General features: G+C 38.6%; 1 pseudogene; it reads left to right on the top strand.

The window, feature by feature from the left end:
• Window positions 1-22,634, top strand: part of LOC122274494 — a 62,124-nt pseudogene that overhangs the window by 8,257 nt on the left and 31,233 nt on the right.

The following is a 22,634-nucleotide window of genomic DNA, read 5'->3' as shown; positions in this document are numbered from 1 at the left end:
CTAGATGAGCACCTTAGGCGCGTGTGGCACTTCTTGGGTTTGTGGGAAACCAATGTAATGTTGTGTGCGGGCTTCATTAGCAAGAATGAAGTGAAAGAAGGATTCCTTCGTACGAATTCGTCCAAACCTAGAACTGAACTACGAGGGCCAGGGAGGTGTGTAGATGAAGAAGTTTCCCTTGAGGAAAAGGTCATAAAGGACAAGGCTAAGGCCAGAATTGTACGAATGCACGTGAAAGTGCACCTAGCTTCCGATTTGCTGTGAATTGGAAATTGACATGTCTTTGGTTCTAATGATGTGTGATAGATGAAGGCTAATCTTCTAAATCAATCTAAGAATGAGTTAAAACGATAATAATATAAAAAAGGTCCAGATCGAAATGGCTAGAATGAATTTAAAATGAAATTATTCTTGAAACATGGATTAGAGATGGCTACTCAAATTTAAGATAATTAATGCGCTTAAGTTAAGTTAGGAACATAACAATGGCTAGATGAGCACTTTAGGCGTGTGTGGCACTTCTTGGGCTTGTGGGAAACCAGTGGAATGTTGTGTTCGGGCCTCAATTGGGGGAATGAAGTGAAAGATGGATTTCTTGGTGCCAATTCGTCCAAACCTAGAACTGAACTACAAGGGTCAGGGAGGTTCGTAAATGAAGAAGTTTCCCCTATGGAAAAGGTCAAAAAGTATACGGCTAAGGGCGGAATTGTACGAATGCACATGAAGGTGCACCTAGCTTCCGAATCACTGTGAATTGGAAATTGATATCGTCATGGTTCTATTGACATGTGATGGATCAAGACTAATCTTATAAATCAATCTAAGAATGAGTTAAAACAATAATAATATAAAAAAGGTGTAGGTCAAACGGGCAAGAATGAATTTAAAGGAGAATTAAGCTCAAAACATAGTTTAGAGATTACTAATCATCTTTAAGTTGATTAATGCGCTTAAGTCAGGTTAGAAAGTTAACAATGGCTTGATCAGCACCTTAGGCGGGTTTGACACTTCTTGGGCTCGAGGGAAACCAATGGAACGGTGTGTGCAAGGTTCAATAGGAAGAAAGAAGTAAAAGTTAGATTTCTTGGTGCCAATTCGATCAAAGCTAGAACTGAGCTAGTAGGGTCAAGGAGGGGTGTAAATGAAGAAGTTTCCCTTGAGAACATGGTCTAAAATGCACATGGTGGTGCACCAAGGTTCCAATTGGCAATGACTTGAGAATTAGCATGGCTTTGGTTCTATTGACATGTGATGGATCAAGTATAATCTTCTAAATCAGTCTAAGAATGATGTAAAACAACAATAATATCAAAAAGGTCCAGATCGAATGGGCTAGAATACTTTAAAATGAAATTTAGCTCAAAACTTGTTTTACAGATGACTAAAAACCTTTAACTTGATTAATGTCCTTAACTCAAGCTAGAAGCCTAACAATGGCCTTAGATAAGCACCTTTGTGGCATGTGGCACTACTTGGGCTTGAGAGAAATCAATGGAACGGTGTATGCAACCTTTAATAGGAAGAATGAAATAGAAGATGGGTTTCTTGGAGCCAATTCGTCCAAAACTAGAACTAAATCGGGATGGTCCAAGTAGAGTGTAAATGAGGGATTTTCCCCTAAGAAATTGGTCTAAAAGGCCTCGGCTAGGGGCAGATTTATAGCAAGGCACATAACGGTGGCCCCAGGTTTCGATTCGCTGTGATTTGGGCACTGACATGGTGTTGCTTCTATTGACATGTGATGGATATGGACTAATCTTCTAATCCAATCTAGGAATGATGAAAAAAAAAAGAATAACAGCAATAAGGTCCTGATTGAAATGGCTAGAAAGAATTAAAAAGGAAATTAAGCTCAAAATATGGTTTAGAGATGACTAATCATCTTTAAGTTGATTAATGCCCTTAAGCCAAGTTAGAAACATAAGAATGGCTAGATGAGCACCTTAGGCACGTGTGACACTTCTTGGGCATGAGGGAAACCAATGGAAAGTTGTGTGCGGGCTTCAATAGGAAGAATGAAGTGAAAGATGGATTTCTGGGAGCCACTTCATCCAAAACTAGAATTGAACTATGAGGGTCAAGGAGGGCGTGTAAATGAAGAAGTTTGCCTTGAGGAAGATGTCAAAAAGGACACAGCTAAGGGCGGAATTGTACGAATGCACATGAAGGTGCACCTAGCTTCTGACTCGCTGTGAATTGGAAAGTGACATGGCTTTCATTCTATTGACATGTGATGGATCGAGGCTAATATTCTAAATCAATCTAAGAAAGAGTTAAAACAATAATAATATCAAAAAGGTCTAGATCGAAATGGCTAGAATGAATTTAAAATGAAATTAAGCTTGAAACTTGGATTAGAGATGACTACTCATCTTTAAGTTGATTAATGCCCTTAAGTCAAGTTAGAAACTTAACAATGGCTAGATGAGCACATTAGGCGCAAGTGGAACTTCTTGGGCTTGAGGGAAACCAATGGAATGGTGTGTGCAGGCTTCAATAGGATGAATGATGTGAAGGACAGATTTCTTGGTGCCAATTCGTCAAAAGCTAGATCTGAAATAGGAGGTTAGGGAGGGGTGTAAATGAAGAAGTTTCCATCGAGAAAATGTGATGTGAACCCCAATAGACTTGCTTTGGACCCAGCAACAATACTAGAAAAAACAACCCCAAGAAAGCCAGACTCAGGTATATGGATGGAGAATCTAGACCTGATGAGAACTCGTTCAAAGAACCTATATTATATCAAAATCTAGACCCGTTGAATAACCCGTCTCAAGAACTTACATTTTAAAGGAAGAAAGCCACAAAAGTTTTGATTTACCTTTGATAAGTTCAGAAGTTCAAGAAGAACAAGTGGAGATAACTCAACCCTCAATGAGAATTCCATATAGTCTGCCTCTCAAATGAGGTTACAATTGGTTTAAATAGACAATCTCCAAAAACCCTAAGAAAACAGTGCCTCGAGTACTGTAGCGTGAACAGTGCCATACACTGCGCTACAGTAACTTCTGAAACCCTAGTAAGACATAAAATTATAATTTTCCAAATAAACTCTTGGCCAAAATACTTCCCCAAACCCTAGTTCATTAGAAATAAGACGTGTGGGCTGGACATCCCCCAAGCCCAATTATTCTTGATAAATTCATTTGACTAATAAAATAAGCCCTTTTAATGAAATCAAAATGTCCATGGCGTTCAATAACAATATGCCCAACTCGTGTCTTCCATAGCTTGGATCAAGTGGATCAAAACTGATTTTCTTTCTTTCAAGCCCATCATGATTGTTGGGCTCTTGCTAGCTTGATCCCAATTGGATTGCACCAATTCTTGTATTGCTCCCTTGTAATTGATCCTTAAGACTTGGTCCGCCTTGGGGCCCAAATGATGTGAACCCCAATAGACTTGCTTTGAGACCCAACAACAATACTGAAAAAATAACCCCAAGAAAGCCAAACTCAGGTATATGGATGGAGAATCTAGACCCGATGAGAACTCGTTCAAAGAACCTAGATTATATCAAAATCTAGACCCGTTGAAGAACCCGTCTCAAGAACTTAGATTTTAAAAGAAGAACGCCACAAAAGTTTTGATTTACCTTTGATAAGTTCAGAAGTTCAAGAAGAACAAGTGGAGATAACTCAACCCTCAATGATAATTCCATATAGTCTGCCTCTCAAATGAGGTTACAATTGGTTTAAATAGACAATCCCCAAAAACCCTAAGTAAACAATGCCTCGGGTACTGTAGCGTGAACAGTGCCATACGCCGCACTACAGTACTTCTGAAATCCTAGTAAGACATAAAATTATAACTTTCCAAATAAACCCTTGGCCAAAATACAAGGTCTTCCCCAAACCCTAGTTCATTAGAAATAAGACGTGTGGGCTGGACGTCCCCCAATCCCAATTATTCTTGATTAATTCATTTGACTAATAAAATAAGCCCTTTTAATGAAATCAAAATGTCCACGGCGATCAATAACAATATGCCCAACTCGTGTCTTCCATAGCTTGGATCAAGTGAATCAAAACTGGTTTTCCTTCTTTCAAGCCCATCATGAGTGTTGGGCTCTTGCTAGCTTGATCCCAATTGGATTGCACCAATTCTTGTATTGCTCCCTTGATCTTCGTGGCTCTTAATCTTGTAATTGATCCTTAAGACTTAGTCTGCCTTGGGGCCCATCATTCCCCATCTCTTCAAAAGGATTCGACCTCGAATCTCCACCTGGATCATAGGGAAAAAAATTAGTAACATTGAAAATAGCAAACACATGATACTTACCTGGAAGATCCACTAGATATGAAGTATCATTAACTTTATCAAGAATTTGGAAATGTCCATCCAAGTTACTTCTGTCATCAACAGGTAAATGCATTAAATCAAAAGAAATAAATGGATTAAAACCATAAATAATTTCAAAAGGACAATATGAAGTATCAGTATGCATGATCCTATTATATGCAAACTCTATAAATGACAAATGGTACTCTCGCAAACGTTCATGTAACAATTCAATAATTGGAAAATGATACTCCCACCAACGTTCATGTAACAATTCAATAAATGGAAAATGATACTCCTACAAATGTTAATGAAAGACATCTAAAGTCTTCCTTACACCAAAATGACCATTCCAATTATATGTGATCTCAATGAATGGCAAACCATACTCCCAAAAGTTTTCATGTAATACACGTAAACTCTTCTTTACACCAAAGTGACCACTCCAACTATATGCAAACTCAATGAATGGAAAACAATACTCCCACCAATATTCATGCAATATGCCGAAAATATTCTTTATACCAAAGTGACTACTCCAACTATATGCAAACTTAATGAATGGCAAGTAGTACTTCTACCAATGGTCGTGCAACACGTCTAAAGTCCTCTTTATATCAAAATTTCTCAACAGACCACATCCATGCACAAGCAACTCACGCATAAGACTAGTAGGCACACAAAGTCTTTTCTCTCTAAACAAGTACCAATCTAGTCTATATAAATGAGAAAACGATGCTTTCTCACGTACTCCATACACACTAGCCAAGCCATCATCATTAACAAACAAGTTCTTATCATATTGAAATCTCAATAACTTTGCATCCAAAATGAAGACAGGGACATACCTTCTTGATAATGTTTCAAATACAAGATTTCTCTTACCATACGTGTACTGAATTACATGAGGAAAGGTCTCAATGAATTGAACCCACTTGGCATGCATTCTATCCAACTTAACTTGTCCTTTCAAGTGCGTCAAGGACTTATGCTCTTCAAATAAAGGTTGGCTAGGGATTGTCACACCTGACACAAGATCAATGTATTGCTCTATCTCTCTAATAGGTTGCAATCCACTAAACACACCGCTAGGAATCATGACCTCATATTCCTGCAACAAAGAGATAACAAAACTAGGCAAAGATTTGTTAAGTCCATTAGTATTAAAATTTGCCTTGGTATAAAAACTCACTTCTCTCTTTATTTTTCTCTCACTTTCTTCACTCTCATCTTTCTTTTCACTCTCTTTTTTTCTTGTGGTTTCAACCTCACCCTTATTTCTTTCACTCTCTTTTTCCTTTACACTCTCCTTTCTTTCAATCCCTTTCTCAACATCTTTTTCTGAACTCTCAGCCTCACAATTGTTTTTCAACTCATTCTCTCTTTTTCTTGAGGTTTCACTATTTCTTTCTTCCTCAACCTCACTTTTACTCTTTCTTTTTTGATCAACCTCACTTTTCAACTTGAGTTGGTCCTCATGGACCTGTGTTGGAGTTAAAGGAGCAAGTTTGATTGTTTTTCCATCATTTTCAAAACTATAGATGTTCCTAAACCCATCATGGATCACTCTCCTATCACACTACCACGGCCTCCCCAACACAATATGGCCAGCATGCATAGGCACTACATCACAAAGCACCTCATCCTTGTACTTCCCAATTGAAAAAGAAACTAGCACTTGCTTATTTACCCTAACCTCCCCACAATCATTCAACCACTGCAACTTGTACGGTCTAGGGTGTTTCAAGGTAGGTAAATTCAATTTCTCAACTAAAGTAATGCTAGCAACATTAGTACAACTTCCCCCATCAATTGCCATACTACATACCTTGTTGTTGATGTGGCATCTAGTATGAAAAATGTTCTCTCTTTGCTGCTTTATATCATCCATCTTAAATTTTGTATTGGAAGCACGCCTAACAACAAGAGACTCACCATACTCTCCATTCTTATCGTACCACCTTAGGCGCATGTGGCACTACTTGGGCTTGTGGGAAACCAATGGAACGGTGTGTGCAGGGTTCAATAGGAGGAATGAAGTGAAAGACAGATTTCTTGATGCCAATTCGTCCGTACCTAGAACTGAACTACGAGGGTCAGGGAGGTGTGTAGATGAAGAAGTTTCCCTTGAGGAAAAGGTCAAAAAGGACAAGGCTAAGGGCGGAATTGTACGAATATACGTGAAGGTGCACCTAGCTTCCGATTCGCTGTGAATTGGAATTGACATGGCTCTGGTTCTAGTGACGTGTCATAGATCAAGGCTAATCTTCAAAATTAATCTAAGAATGATGTAAAACAACAATAATATCAAAAAGGTGCAAATCGAATGGGTAAGAATGAATTTAAAGGGAAATTAATCTCAAAACATGGTTTAGAGATTACTGATCATCTTTAAGTTGATTAATGTGCTTAGCTCAAGTTAGAAACTTAACAATGGCTAGATGAGCACCTTAGGCGCGTGTGGCACTTCTTGGGCTTGAGGGAAACTAATAGAACGGTGTGTGCAGGGTTCAATAGGAAGAATGAAGTAAAAGACGAATTTCTTGGAGCCAATTCTTCCAAAGCTATAACTGAACTTGGAGGGTCAAGGAGGGATGTAAATGAAGAAGTTTCCCTTGAGAAAATGGTCTAAAAAGCACATGGGGGTGCACCAAGGTTCCTGATTGGCGATGACTTGGGAATTGACATGGCTTTGGTTCTATTGACATGTGATGGATCAAGGCTAATCTTCTAAATCAGTCTAAGAATGATGTAAAACAATAATATTATCAAAAAGCTCCAGATCGAATGGGCTAGAATACTTTAAAATGAAATTTAGCTCAAAACATGGTTTAGAGATGACTAATAACGTTTAACTTGATTAATGACCTTAACTCAAGTTAGAAGCCGAACAATGGCTTTAGATAAGCACCTTAGTGGCATGTGGCACTACTTGGGCTTGAGAGAAATCAATGGAACGGTGTATGCAGGCTTCAATAGGAAGAATGAAATAGAAGACGGGTTTCTTGGAGCCAATTCGTCGAATGCTAGAACTAAGGCGGGATGGTCCTAGTAGAGTGTAAATGAGGGATTTTCACTTGAGAAGTTGGTCTAAAAGGCCTCGGCTAGGGGTAGATTTGTAGCAAGGCACATGACGGTGACCCCAGGTTTTGATTCGCTGTGATTTGGGCAATGACATGGCTTTGCTTCTATTGACATGTGATGGATATGGACTAATCTTCTAATTTAAACTAAGAATGATGAAAAAAAAAAGAATAACGGCAATAAGGTCTTGATCGAAATGGCTAGAAAGGATTAAAAAGGAAATTAAGCTCAAACAATGGTTTAGAGATGACTAATCATCTTTAAGTCGATTAACGCCTTAAATGGCTAGATGAGCAGCTTAGGCGCGTGTGGCACTTCTTGGGCACAAGAGAAACCAATGGAATGTTGTGTGCGGGCTTCAATAGGAAGAATGAAGTGAACCCCAATCGATTCGCTTTGAGACCCAACAACAATATTGGAAAAACAAACCCAAGAAAGCCAATATCAAGTCTATTGGATGGGGAAAACTAGACCCGATGAGATCTCGTTTCAAGAACCTAAATTATATGAAAATATAGACCTGTTGAAGAACCCATCTCAAGAACCCAGATTACAAAGGAGGAACACCACAAAGGTCGTGATTTACCTTTGATAAGTTCAAACGTTCAATTAAGAACAAGAGGAGATAAACTCAACTCACAATGAATAAAATTCATCAATTTCAATAATCTCTTATCTTCTCAAAAGAGGCTACAATTGGTTTAAATAAACAATCCCCCAAAACCCTAAGTGAGCCGCGGGGATTGTAGCGTGAACAGTGCCGCACTACAGTAACTTCTAAAACCCTAGTTCACATAAATTAATAACTTTCCAAATATGCCCTTGGCCAAGGCCTTTCAAAAAAATCCTAGTTCATTAGAAATAAGACGTGCGGGTTGGACATCTCCCAAGCCCAATTATTCTAAATTAATTTCTTTGATTAATAAAATAAGCCCTTTTAATGAAATGAAAAAGTTCATGGCCTTCAATAACAATAGGCTCAAGTCGTGTCTTCCATAGCTTGGATCAAGTGCATCAAAACTGGTTCTCTTTCTTTCAAGCCATCATCTGTGTTGGGCTCTTGCTAGCTTTATCCCAATTGGATTGCACCCATTCTTGCATTGCTACCTTAATCTTCGTGGCTCTTAATCTTGTAATTGATCCTTAAGACTTGGTCCGCCTTAGGGCCCTTCATTCCCCCTCTCCTCAAAAGGATTCGACCTTGAATCTCCACCTGGATCAAAGGGAAAAAGATCAGTAAAATTGAAAATAGCAAACACATGATACTTACCTGGAAGATCCACTAGATATGAAGGATCATTAATTTTATCAAGAATTTGGAAATGTCCATCCAAGCTACTTCTATCATCAACAAGTAAATGCATTAAATCAAAAGGAATAAGTGGATTAAAGCCAAAAACAACTTCAAAAGATGAATGAGAAATAGTAGTATGCATGGTCTTATTATATGAAAACTCTAATAATGACAAAAGATACGCTGGCAAATGTTCACGCAACAATTCAATGAATGGAAAATGATATTGTCGTAAACGTTCCTGCAACAATTCAATGAATGAAAAATGATACTCCCACAAACGTTCCTGAAACATATCTAAAGTCTTCCTTACACCAAAATGACCACTCCAATTATATGTGACCTCAATGAATGGCAACCATACTCCCAAAAGTATTCATGCAATATGCCTAAACTCTTCTTTACACCAAAGGGACCATTCTAACTATATGCAAACTCAATGAATGGGAAACAATACTGCCACCAATGGTCATGCAACACTTCTAAGGTCCTCTTTATATCAAAATGTTCAATCAAAGCACCTCCATGTGCTCCAAGCTAAAGCAACTCACACATAGAACTATTAGGCACAAAATGTTTATTATCTCTAAACAAGTACCAATCTAGTCTATATAACATACCAAACGATCCTTTCTCACATACTCTATACACAATAGCCAAGCCATCATCATTAATATACAATTTCTTATAATATTCAAGTCTCAATAATTTTGTATCTAAAATGATGACAAGGACATACCTTCTTGCTAAAGCATCAAACACAAAATTTCTCTTACCATGTGTGTACTGAATTACATGAGGAAAGGTCTCAATGAATTGAACCCACTTGCCATGAATTCTATCCAACTTACCTTGTCCCTTCAAGTGCATCAAGGACTTATGTTCTTCAAATAAATGTTGGTTAGGGATTGTCGTACTTGATACAAGATCAATGTATTGCTTTATCTCTCTAATAGGTGGCAATCCACTTAACACTCCGCTAGGCATTACGACCTTATATCCCTGCAACAAAGAGATAGCAATACTAGGCAAAGATTAGTTAAATTCGTTAGTAATAAAATTCGCTTTAGCATAACAACTCACTTCTCTCTTTGTTTTTCTCTCACTTTCTTCACTCCTGCTTTTCTTTTCACTCTCTTTTTTTCTTTCACTCTCTTTTTCTTTTTCACTCTCTTTTTCAACATCTTTTTTTGAACTTTCGGCCTCACAATTGTTTTTCAACTCATTCTCTCTTTTTCTTGAGGTTTCGCTATTTCTTTCTTCCTCAACCTCACTTTTACTCTCTCTTTTTTGACCAATCTCAGTTTCTCTCTTTCTTTGTTGATCAACCTCAGTTTCACTCTTTATTTTTTGATCAATCTCGCTTTTCAACTTCAGTTGGTCCTCATGGACCTGTGGTGGAGTTAAAGGAGCAAGTTTGATTGTTTTTCCATCATTTTCAAAACTGTACATATTCTTGACCCCATCATGGATCACCCTCCTATCATATTGCCATGGCCTCCCTAATAAAATATGGCTAGCATGCATAGGCACTACATCACAAAGCATCTCACCCTTGTACTTCCTAGTTAAAAAAGATACTAACACTTGCTTATTTACCCTAACCTCCCCACAATCATTCAACCACTGCAACTTGTATGGTCTAGGGCGTTTCAAAGTAGGTAAATTCAATTTCTCAAATAAAGTAGTGCTAGCCACATTAGTACAACTTCCCCCATCAATGATCATACTACATACCTTATTGTTGATATGGCATCTAGTATGAAAAATGTTCTCTCTTTGCTGCTCTATATCATCCATCTTAAATTCTGTATTGGGAGCAAGCCTAACAACAAGAGACTTGCCATACTCTTCATTCTTATCGTACCTATTCTCAATACTAGGCTCACGTCTCCTCCTATCTCTCCCACTTTGCAAATTTCTAATCAATGCACCTTGTTGTTCCATCTTATCCCTCACTTCCCCCAACTTCAAATTTAGCCTTTCAAACTTTTGTTACATGGACTGTAACACAAAGAATGAATTGTCTGTCATCCCCTTCGGTGTTGAGTCACTATTATGAGACATAGTATATGCTGCACAAAAAAGAATATTAGTGAAAGAAAAGACCTCACACGCTCCCTTACGTGTTTATACTCGAATAATGACACTCCACTCGTGTATCACTCTTAATTGGTTTTTTTTCGAAAAATGATCTCACACTCTTGCCTTTTACCTCAAGAGTTTTCCCACTCAAGTTTTTTAAGAACTAATTGAACTCAATCAAGATAGTACAACTTTGTTTTATCCCAACTAGTAATTAGGTCCTAGAAATAAGAACAAGAGAAACATGGAAGGAATAAAATGACAAGGGAATCAAAGAAATTATTGGAATGGAAGGGTAACTATAAGACAAGATACCAACTAGAAAGATGTATTCAGCCCCTTTAAAGATAAGGCTCAATCAATGCCAAATCAATTTCATATGGCAAAGTATTTCAAACAACTATACCCAAAATCATTTTCTTTTCTTTCTTTTTTTTTTCAAATTTTTTTTCCTTTTTTTTTTCTTTTTTTTCCTTTCCTTTCTTTTCTTTTCTTTTCTTTTCCTTTGTTTTATTTTCTCACCAATTCAATCACAAACAGCAATATTCAATTGTGACAATCAAATAATTGAATTCAAACACATAAAAATTGACAAGGAAATAGAAGGGAATCAATGAATCCCTAGAAATTTCAAATCCTAGATGGTGCAAATTTTGGCAACCCTACGAAAAATGAATTTTTGTTCTTTATCTATATTTTTTGGCAATCCTAGAACATTGAAGCCCTAGAATTAACGATACAATAAATAAAAAGATAGAATCAGACCTGACTGGAAACCTTGCTCTGAATACCAAATGATGTGAACCACAATCGACTCGCTTTGAGACCCAACAACAATATTGGAAAAACAAACCCAAGAAAGACAAAATCAAGTTTATTGGATGGAGAAAACTAGACCCGATGAGATCTCGTTTCAAAAACCTAGATTATATGAAAATCTAGACCCGTTGAAGAACCCGTCTCAAAAACCCAGATTACAAAGGAGGAATGCCACAAAGGTTGTGATTTACCTTTGATAAGTTCAAACGTTCAATCAAGAACAAGAGGAGATAAACTCAACTCACAATGAATAAAATTCATCAATTTCAATAATCTCTTATCTTCTCAAAAGAGGCTACAATTGGTTTAAATAAACAATCCCCCAAAACCCTAAGTGAACCGCGGGGATTGTAGCGTGAACAGTGCCGCACTACAGTAACTTCTAAAACCCTAGTTCACATAAATTAATAACTTTCAAAATATGCCCTTGGCCAAGGCCTTTCAAAAAAACCCTAGTTCATTAGAAATAAGACGTGCGGGCTGGACATCTCCCAAGCTCAATTATTCTAAATTAATTCCTTTGACTAATAAAATAAGCCCTTTTAATGAAATGAAAAAGTTCATGGCCTTCAATAACAATAGGCTCAAGTCGTGTCTTCCATAGCTTGGATCAAGTGCATCAAAACTAGTTCTCCTTCCTTCAAGCCATCATCTATGTTGCGCTCTTGCTAGCTTCATCCCGATTGGATTGCACCAATTCTTGCATTGCTCCCTTAATCTTCGTGGCTCTTAATCTTGTAATTAATCCTTAAGACTTGGTCCACCTTGGACCCCATCAAATGCACATGGTGGTGCACCAAGGTTCCGATTGGCGATGACTTGGGAATTGACATGGCTTTGGTTCTATTGACATGTGATGGATCAAGGCTAATCTTCTAAATCAGTCTAAGAATGATATAAAACAACAATAATATCAAAAAGCTCCAAATCGAATGGGCTAGAATACTTTAAAATGAAATTTAGCTCAAAACATGGTTTAGAGATGACTAATCATCTTTAACTTGATTAATGACCTTAAGTCAAGTTAGAAGCCTAACAATGGCTTTAGATAAGCACCTTAGTTGGCATGTGGCACTACTTGGGCTTGAGAGAAATCAATGGAACGGTGTATGCAGGCTTCAATAGGAAGAATGAAATAGAAGACGGGTTTCTTGGAGCCAATTCGTCCATAGCTAGAACTAAAGTGGGATGGTTCAAGTAGTGTGTAAATGAGGAATTTTCCCTTGAGAAATTTTTCTAGAAGGCCTCAGCTAGGGGCAAATTTGTAGCAAGGCACATGACGGTGACCCCAGGTTCTGATTCGCTGTGATTTGGGCAATGGCATGGCTTTGCTTCTATTGACATGTGATGGATATGGACAAATCTTCTAATTCAATCTAAGAATGATGAAAAAAAAAAAAGAATAACGGCAATAAGCCTGATCGCATTGGCTAGAAAGGATTAAAAAGGATATTAAGCTCAAAACATGGTTTAGAGATGACTAATCATCTTTAAGTTGATTAACGCCCTTAAGTCACTTGTCACTTATTGGGCACGAGGGAAACCAATGGAATGTTTGTGTGCGGGCTTCAATAGGAAGAATGTAGTGAAAGACGGATTTCTTGGTGCCAATTAGTCCAAAACTAGAACTGAACTATGAGGGTCAAGGAAGGGGTGTAAATGAAGAAGTTTCCCATGAGGAAAAGGCCAAAAAGGATACGGCTAAGGGCAGAATTGTACGAATGCACATGAAGGTTCACCTAACTTCTGACTCGCTGTGAATTGAAAATTGACATGGCTTTGGTTCTATTGACATTTGATGGATCAAGGCTAATCTTCTAAATCAATCTAAGAATGATTTGAAACAATAATAATATAAAAAAGGTCCAAATCGAAATAGCTAGAATGAATTTAAAAGGAAATTAAGCTTGAAACATGGATTAGAGATGACGACTCATCTTTAAGTTGATTAATGCCCTTAAGTCAAGTTAGAAACTTAACAATGGCTAGATGAGCATATTAGGCACGTGTGGAACTTCTTGGGCTTAAGGGAAACCAATAGAATGGTGTGTGCGAGCTTCAATATGATGAATGAAGCGAAACACAGATTTCTTGGTGCCAATTCGTCCAAAGTTAGAACTGAACTAGGAGGTCAAGTAGGGGTGTATATGAAGATGTTTCCATCAAGAAAATGGTCTACAATGCCTCAGCTAGGAGCAGATTTGTTGTAATGCACATGATGGTGCACCTAGGTTTCGATTGGCGATGACTTGGGAATTGACATGGTTTTGCTTCTATTGACCTGTGATGGATCAAGGCTAATCTTCTAAATCAATCTAAGAATGATGTAAGACAACAATAATGACAAAAAGGTCTAGATTGAAAGGGCAAGAATGAATTTAAAGGGAAATTAAGCTCGAAATATGGTTTAGAGCGTAGCGATCATATTAGGTTAATTAATGCGCTTAAGTCAAGTTAGTAACATAACAATGGCTAGATGAGCATCTTAGGTGTGTGTGGCACTTCTTGGGCTTGAGGGAAACCAATGTAATTTTGTGTACGAGCTTCAATAGGAGAAATGAAGTGAAAGACGGATTTCTTGGTGCCAATTCGTCCAAACCTATAACTGAACTACGAGGGTTAGGGAGATGTGTAGATGAAGAAGTTTCCCATGAGGAAAAGGTCAAAAATGACAAGGCTAAATATGGAATTGTACGAATGCACGTGAAGATACTGTTAGCTTCCAATTCGCTGTGAATTGGAAATTTACATGGCTTTGGTTCTAGTGACTTGGGATAGATCAAGGCTAATCTTCTAAATTAATCTAAGAATGATGTAAAACAACAATAATATCAAAAAGGTGCAGATCGGATGGGAAAGAATGATTTTAAAGGGAAATTAAAGCTCGAAATATCGTTTAGAGATTACCGATCATAGTTAGGAACATAACAATGGCTCGATAAGCACCTTAGGCTCTCGTGTGGCAACTTCTTGGGCTTGAGGGAAACTAATGGAACGGTGTGTGCGGGGTTCAATAGGAAGAATGAAGTAAGAAATGGATTTCTTGGTACCAATTCATCCGAAGCTAGAACTGAACTCGGAGGGTCAAGGAGGGGTGTAAATGAAGAAGTTTCCCTTGAGAAAATGGTATAAAATGCACATGGTGGTGCACCAAGGTTCAGATTGGCGATGACTTGGGAATTGGCATGGCTTTGGTTCTATTGACATGTGATGGATCAAGGCTAATCTTCTAAATCAGTCTAAGAATGATGTAAAACAACAATAATATCAAAAAGTTAAAAAATGACACACGGCTAAGGGCGGAATTGTATGAATGCACATGAAGGTGCACCTAGCTTCTGATTCGCTGTGAATTGGAAGTTGACATGGCTTTGGTTCTAGTGACGTGTGATAGGTCAAGGCTAATCTTCTAAATCAATCTAAGAATGATGTAAGACAACAATAATGACAAAAAGGGCCAGATTGAAAGGGCGAGATTGAATTTAAAGGGAAATTAAGCTCGAAATATGGTTTAGAGCTTAGTGATCATATTCAGGTTGATTAATGCGCTTGATTCAAGTTAGAAACATAAAAATGGCTAGATGAGCACCTTAGGCACGTGTGGCACATCTTGGGCTTGTGGGAAGCTAATGGAATCTTGTGTGCGGGCTTCAATAGGAGGAATGAAGTGAAAGACGCAGAAATGTGCACGAAGAAACACGCAGCGGATAGCAAAGTCATATAACTAAGTACCAGAATTTTTCTTAGTTTAATATAAAATTGTTCAAAACATACATAATAAAATATTACAAACTACAAATATATTTTCAAAGCCAACTATAAAGTATAACTCCAACTCAGAACTTCGGCGGAGCCGCATCCTCGGGCTCAACCTCCTCCTCCTTCTCGAACTCTATACCAAAATCTACGGTACCAAAAATGGTGCCACAGGTAAGTAAGATCCAAAAACCACTAGATAAAAACATATTAACTCAAACAACATGCATGAAAGAATGTCAATGCACATAACCCATAAAACCATATTTTTTTCCACGCATGCCAGAAACCCATTTGGCCCAAAAACATTACCATTAAAACCATTCCTCGCCATTATCCCAGATAATGGCCCAAATCAGTAAACCACCATTTTTCCAGAAAATGGATCACATAGCCTCAAATCAAACCTTGCCATTTTCCCAGAAAATGGCTTGTAACGAAAACCATAAAACCGATCCAATTATGCATGCACCATGATCTCCCCTAGGGATCATCCGCACACTCTGGCTCTACGCCACACCACAGGTAATGTCTACGCGTGTAACACCTAAACGAGTGATGCCCAGTACTCGCACCCAGCGCTTCCTTGGCCGGGCCATCCTCTAGTCCCCGCCACTCTAGGGATACGGAGTTGACACGATAGCGTTACCGTATTGTGCGATCCGGTCATTGCCCAACGACAACCCAGGGGATGTCACTCAGTATTATCCACTCCTGAGTGACCAAAGGAGCTCCACCGAGATAATAACCCATCCCGTGATGGGAACCAAGGTGGAGCTATCCTTAAAGATCCCTTGCAAATTCCAGATGTGCCAATTACAAGATCAAGAGCCAAGAAGATCAAGGAAGCAATGCAAGAATTGGTGCAATCCACTTGGGATGAAGCTAGGAAGAGCCCAACACTCAAGATGGGCTTCAAGGAAAAAGAACCAGTTTTAATCCACTTGATACAAGCTATGGAAGACATGACTTAGAGATTGGGCCTATTGTTGTTAAGGCTTTCAATTTGTTTAAAGGTATTTTATTATTAGTTTAGAAGAAGTGGGCTTGAGGATGCTTGGCCCACGTATGTCTTATTTCTAATGGACTAGGGTTATTTTTGGAAAGGCCTTGTACTTTTGGCCAAGGGTTTATTTGGAAAGTTATAATTTTATGTCTTACTAGGGTTTCAGAAGTAACTGTAGCGCAACGTATGGTACTGTTCACGCTAATTACTAGTTGGAAAGGCCACGTATGAACAGTGCCATACGCCGCACTACAGTTACTTCTGAAACCCTAGTAAGACATAAAATTATAACTTTCCAAATAAACCCTTGGCCAAAAATACAGGGCCTTCCCAAAAATAACCCTAGTCCATTAGAAATAACACATTCGTGGGCCAAGCATCCTCAAGCCGACAGACTATATGGAATTGTCATTGAGAGTTGAGTTATCTCCTCTTGTTCTTCTTGAACTTCTGAACTTATCAAGGGTAAATCAAAACCTTTGTGGCGTTCTTGCACCATATAGAGGTTGGAAATTTCTGGAGTTTCTTGCATCTTTAAGTTTGTCAATTCCTTGGAGTGTCGTTTCATTGATTCTCTTCTATTTCCTTGTCAATTGTTTATGTGTTTGATTGTTACAATTGAATATTGCTGTTTGTGATTGAATCGGTGAGAAAAGAAAAGAAAAGAAAAGAAAAGAAAGGAAAAGAAAAGAATAGAAAAGAAAAGAAAAGAAAGGAAAGGAAAAGAAAAGAAAAGAAAAGAAAAGAAAGAAAATTTGAAAAATAAAAAAAAAAAGGTTAGGAATCCGAATTTTTTATCATCAAAGGGGCTGCATATATCTTTATAGTTGGTGTATTGTCTTGTGAGTACTCTTTCCCTCGTAGCATTTCCTTGAGTCTTGTGTCATTTTATTCTTTCTGTATTTTCTCTTGTTAAGAGTTTCTTAGACCTAATTACTAGTTGGAATAAGATAGGTTTGTATTGTCTTGATTTATAGTTTAATTAGTTCTGAAAGAACTTGAGTGGGAAAACTCTTGAGGTAAAAGGCAAGAGAGTGTGAGATCATTATCGGGAAAAAGCCAATTAAGAGTGAAACACGAGTGGAGTGCTATTATTCGAGTGTAAACACGTAAGGGAGCATGTGAGGTCTTTTCCACTAATAGTTTTTTTGTGTGCAGCGCGTATGATGTCTCATAAAAGTGACTCATCACCAAAGGGGATGGCAGATAACTCCTTTATGTTGCAGGCTATGCAACAACAGTTTGAACGATTGAACATGATGTTAGGGGAAGTGAGGGATAGGATGGATCAACAAGATGAAGTAATTAAAAATTTATATGGTGGGAGAGATAGGAGGAGACGTGAACCTAGAAGAGAACATGAGTATGAAGATGAAGGAGATGGTGAGGATGAGGAAGATCTAATTTCTGAAGTTGGGATGGGTAGGCATAGAGGAGTCAGGCGTGAAAGAGGATTTAGGGGAAACCCACAGGGTCGTGATGGAGTAGATAGGGACCTTGAGAGCATCAAAATGAAAATACCATCTTTTCAAGGTAGAACTGGCCCTGAAGCTTATTTAGAGTGGGAGAAGAAGATAGAGTTGATCTTTGAGTGTCATAACTATTCAGAGGAAAAGAAAGTGAAGTTGGCAGTAATTGAGTTCACTGATTATGCTATTATTTGGTGGGATCAATTAGTGACCAATAGGAGGAGGAATTATGAGAGGTCTGTCAAGACATGGGGAGAGTTGTACCTAACCACTACTATAGGGACCTCTACCAGAAATTACAAAATCTTACACAGGGGTCTAGGAGTGTGGAGGACTATCATAAGGAGATGGAGGTGGCTATGATACCGGCGAATGTAGAGGAGGATAGGGAGGCCTCTATGGCTAGATTTTTGTGTGGTTTGAATAGGGAGATAGCCAATGTGGTTGAGTTGCAACATTATGTAGAAATAGAAGACATGGTGCACATGGCTATGAAGGTGGAGAGGCAATTAAAGAGGAAAGGGACATCAAGGTACACTTCAGTTTCTAGCACTCCTTGGAAACCAAAGTGGGAGAAAGATGATTGAGCTGTAACAAAGGCAAAGACAGAATCACCTAAAGGAAACGATGAAGGAACTAGCAACAAACCCAAGTTGGCATCCCAACCTTCTAGAAATAGAGATATTAAATGCTTTAAGTGTTTGGGTTCAGGGCACATCGCTTCTCAATGTCCAAACAAACGTGTGATGATTATGCGTGACAATGGGGAGGTGATGACTGCAAGTGAGGATGATCGTGATGAGATACCTGAGTTGGAGGATGCTAGTGATGATGATGGAGTAGAATACCCCGTAACAGGTGAGTCCCTTGTTGCCAGGCGTGCTCTCAACACACAAATTAAGATGGATGAAGCAGAGCAACAAAGGGAGAACATTTTCCATACTAGATGCCACATCAATGGCAAGGTATGTAGTATGATAATTGATGGGGGGGAGTTGTACTAATGTTGCTAACACTACATTAGTTGAAAAATTGAATTTACCTACCTTGAAACACTCTCGACCATACAAGCTGCAGTGGTTGAATGATTGTGGGGAGGTTAGGGTGGATAGACAAGTGTTAGTTACTTTTTCCATTGGGAAGTATCAAGATGAAGTGCTTTGTGATGTTGTGCCTATGCATGCTGGCCATATATTGTTGGGGAGACCATGGCAGTATGATTGGAGAGTGATACATGATGGATTCAAAAACATGTACAGCTTTGTAAAGGAGGGCAAAACAACCAAGCTTGCTCCTTTAACTCCAAGACAGGTCTATGAGGACCAACTGACACTAAAAAGTGAGGTTGCTCAAAAAAAAAAGAGTGAAAATGAGAGTGAAAAAAAAAAAAGTAAGTGTGAAAAAGAGATTGAGCAAAAAAGAAAGAGTGAAAAAGAAAAAGAGTCTGCTTAGAGAAAAGGAAAGACAAAAGTGAGTTTCTATGCAAGAGGGAGTGAGGTTAAGAGAGCTTTCTTAGCAGATCGCCCTATGATTTTTCTTGTCTATAAAGAGTCTTATCTTAATCTTGATGAAACTAACCAACCTCTTCCTAGTTTGGCTGTTTCTTTGTTGCAGGAGTTTGAAGATGTATTCCCAGAGGAAATGCCTAATGAGTTGCCACCCATTAAAGGCATTGAGCACCAGATTGATTTCGTGCCCGGGGCTGCTATTCCAAACCGACCAGCTTATAGAAGTAATCCAGATGAGACAAAGGAGCTTCAGAGGCAAGTTGAGGATTTGATGAGCAAGGGGTACGTGAGGGAGAGCATGAGCCCATGTGCAGTACCAGTGCTTCTAGTGCCTAAGAAGGATGGGACATGGCGGATGTGCATTGATTGCAGGGCGGTTAATAATATCACGGTAAAGTATCGCCATCCCATTCCTAGATTAGATGATATGCTCAATGAATTGCATGGCTTATGTATTTTTAGTAAAATTGATCTTAAAAGTGGGTACCATCAAATTAGAATGAAAGAGGGTGATGAATGGAAAACTGCTTTTAAGACTAAGTATGGGCTTTATGAATGGTTGGTTATGCCATTTAGACTTACAAATGCGCCCAGTACTTTCATGAGATTAATGAATCATGTCCTACGTGCGTTCATAGGCAAGTTTGTGGTTGTGTACTTTGATGATATCCTAGTGTACAGCAAGGACTTAAATGAGCATATTGAGCATTTGAGATATGTGTTTAATGTGTTGAGATGTGAAAAGTTGTATGCTAATTTCAAGAAATGTACCTTTTGTATGGAGGAAGTTGTTTTTCTTGGTTATGTTGTTAGTACAAAGGGTATTGAAGTGGATGAAGAGAAAATCAAGGCTATTAAGGAGTGGCCAACCCCAAAGAGCGTCACTGAGGTAAGAAGCTTTCATGGTTTAGCTAGCTTTTATCGGCGTTTTGTTAAAGATTTTAGCACCATTGCTGCACCACTCACTGAAGTCATTAAAAAGAATGTTGGGTTTCATTGGGGGGCTAATCAAGAGAATGCATTTGCCACTATTAAAGAAAGGTTGTGCTCTGCACCCGTGTTAGCATTATTAGATTTTAACAAAACTTTTGAGATTGAATGTGATGCCTCAAGAATAGGGATTGGAGCCGTTTTGATGCAGGATAGGCGGCTGATTGCCTTCTTCAGTGAGAAGCTAAGTGGGGCATCCCTGAAGTACCCTACTTATGACAAAGAACTTTATGCTCTTGTTCGTGCATTAGAGACTTGGCAGCACTACTTGTGGCCTAGGGAATTTGTGATCCACACCGATCATGAATCGTTGAAGCATCTCAAGGGTCAAGGTAAGTTGAATAAGAAGCATGCTAGATGGATGGAATACATTGAGACCTTTCCATATGTCATCCGTTACAAGCAAGGTAAGGAGAATATTGTTGCTGATGCTTTATCACGGAGGTATGTACTTCTTACTTCTATGAGTGCTAAAATGCTTGGGTTTGAATATGTGAAAGATATGTATGCCGATGATGTTGACTTTTCTGATGTGTATATGGCATGTGATAAGCCGGCATTTGGTAAGTTTTACAAGCATGATGGTTACTTGTTTAAAGAAGATAAACTGTGTGTACCTAGTTGTTCTATGCGTGAGTTATTGGTGTGTGAGGCACATGGCGGGGGATTAATGGGACACTTTGGCGTCAAGAAAACCTTAGACATATTGCATGAACATTTCTTTTGGCCTAAGATGAAAAGAGACATCAATCGCATTTGTAGCAGGTGCATCACATGTAGAAAGGCCAAATCTAAGGTTTTGCCACATGGGTTATATACATCCTTACCCGTTCCTAGTGAGCCATGGGTAGACATATCTATGGACTTTGTTTTGGGGCTGCCTAGGACAAAAAGGGGTAGAGATTCTATTTTTGTGGTTGTGGATAGATTTAGTAAGATGGCACATTTCATTCCATGCCATAAAACAGATGATGCCACAAGCATAGCTGACTTGTTTTTCAAAGAGATAGTGCGACTCCATGGTGTGCCCAAGAGCATTGTTTCTGATAGGGATGTTAAATTTCTTAGCTACTTTTGGAAGGTATTGTGGGAAAAATTAGGTACTAAACTCTTATTTTCCACTACTTGTCACCCACAGACTGATGGTCAGACTGAAGTAGTTAATAGGACTTTAACTTAGCTTTTACGCACTGTTGTTCATAAGAATTTAAAGACTTGGGAGGATTGTTTGCCATTTATAGAGTTTGCATATAATAGGACCATGCATACTACTACTTCATACTCTCCTTTTGAAATTGTTTATGGTTTTAATCCACTTACTCCTTTAGATTTGATGCCTTTGCCTATTGATGGCAGGAATAGCTTAGATGGACAAAAGAAGGCAGAGTTGGTGAAGTCACTTCATGAGAGGGTACGGCTTCAAATTGCCCAAAAGAATGAAAGGTTTGCTTCCCAAGCCAATAAAGGGTGACGACATGTCACCTTTGAACCAGGAGATTGGGTTTGGGTTCACATGCGCAAAGAAAGATTCTCAGCCCATAGACGGACTAAGTTGCATCCTCGAGGAGATGGACCTTTCCAAATTCTTGAGAAAATTAATGACAATGCATATAAAGTGGATCTTCCAAGTGAATATATGTTTCTGCTACCTTCAATGTTTCTGATCTATCTCCTTTTGATGTAGGTGAAGATTCGAGGTCGAATCCTTTTGAGGAGAGGGGGAATGATGGGAACCAAGGTGGAGCTATCCTTAAAGATCCCTTGCAAATTCCAGATGGGCCAATTACAAGATCAAGAGCCAAGAAGATCAAGGAAGCAATGCAAGGATTGGTGCAATCCACTTGGGATGAAGCTAGGAAGAGCCCAACACTCAAGATGGGCTTAAAGGAAAAAGAACCAGTTTTGATCCACTTGATACAAGCTATGGAAGACATGACTTAGAGATTGGGCCTATCGTTGTTAAGGCTTTCAATTTGTTTAAAGGTATTTTATTATTAGTTTAGAAGAAGTGGGCTTGAGGATGCTTGGCCCACGTATGTCTTATTTCTAATGGACTAGGGTTATTTTTGGGAAGGCCTTGTATTTTTGGCCAAGGGTTTATTTGGAAAGTTATAATTTTATGTCTTACTAGGGTTTCAGAAGTAAGTGTAGCGCGGCGTATGGCACTGTTCACGCTACAGTACCCGACGCATTGTTTACTTAGGGTTTTTGGGGATTGTCTATTTAAACCACTTGTAACCTCATTTGAGAGGCTAACTATATGGAATTGTCATTGAGAGTTGAGTTATCTCCTCTTGTTCTTCTTGAACTTCTAAACTTATTAAGGGTAAATCAAAACCTTT

Source organism: Carya illinoinensis, chromosome 8 (assembly GCF_018687715.1).
Source record: "Carya illinoinensis cultivar Pawnee chromosome 8, C.illinoinensisPawnee_v1, whole genome shotgun sequence".
NCBI lineage: Eukaryota > Viridiplantae > Streptophyta > Magnoliopsida > Fagales > Juglandaceae > Carya > Carya illinoinensis.
Note: the sequence above shows the minus strand (reverse complement) of the source record. Positions and strands in the feature narration are given on the sequence as shown.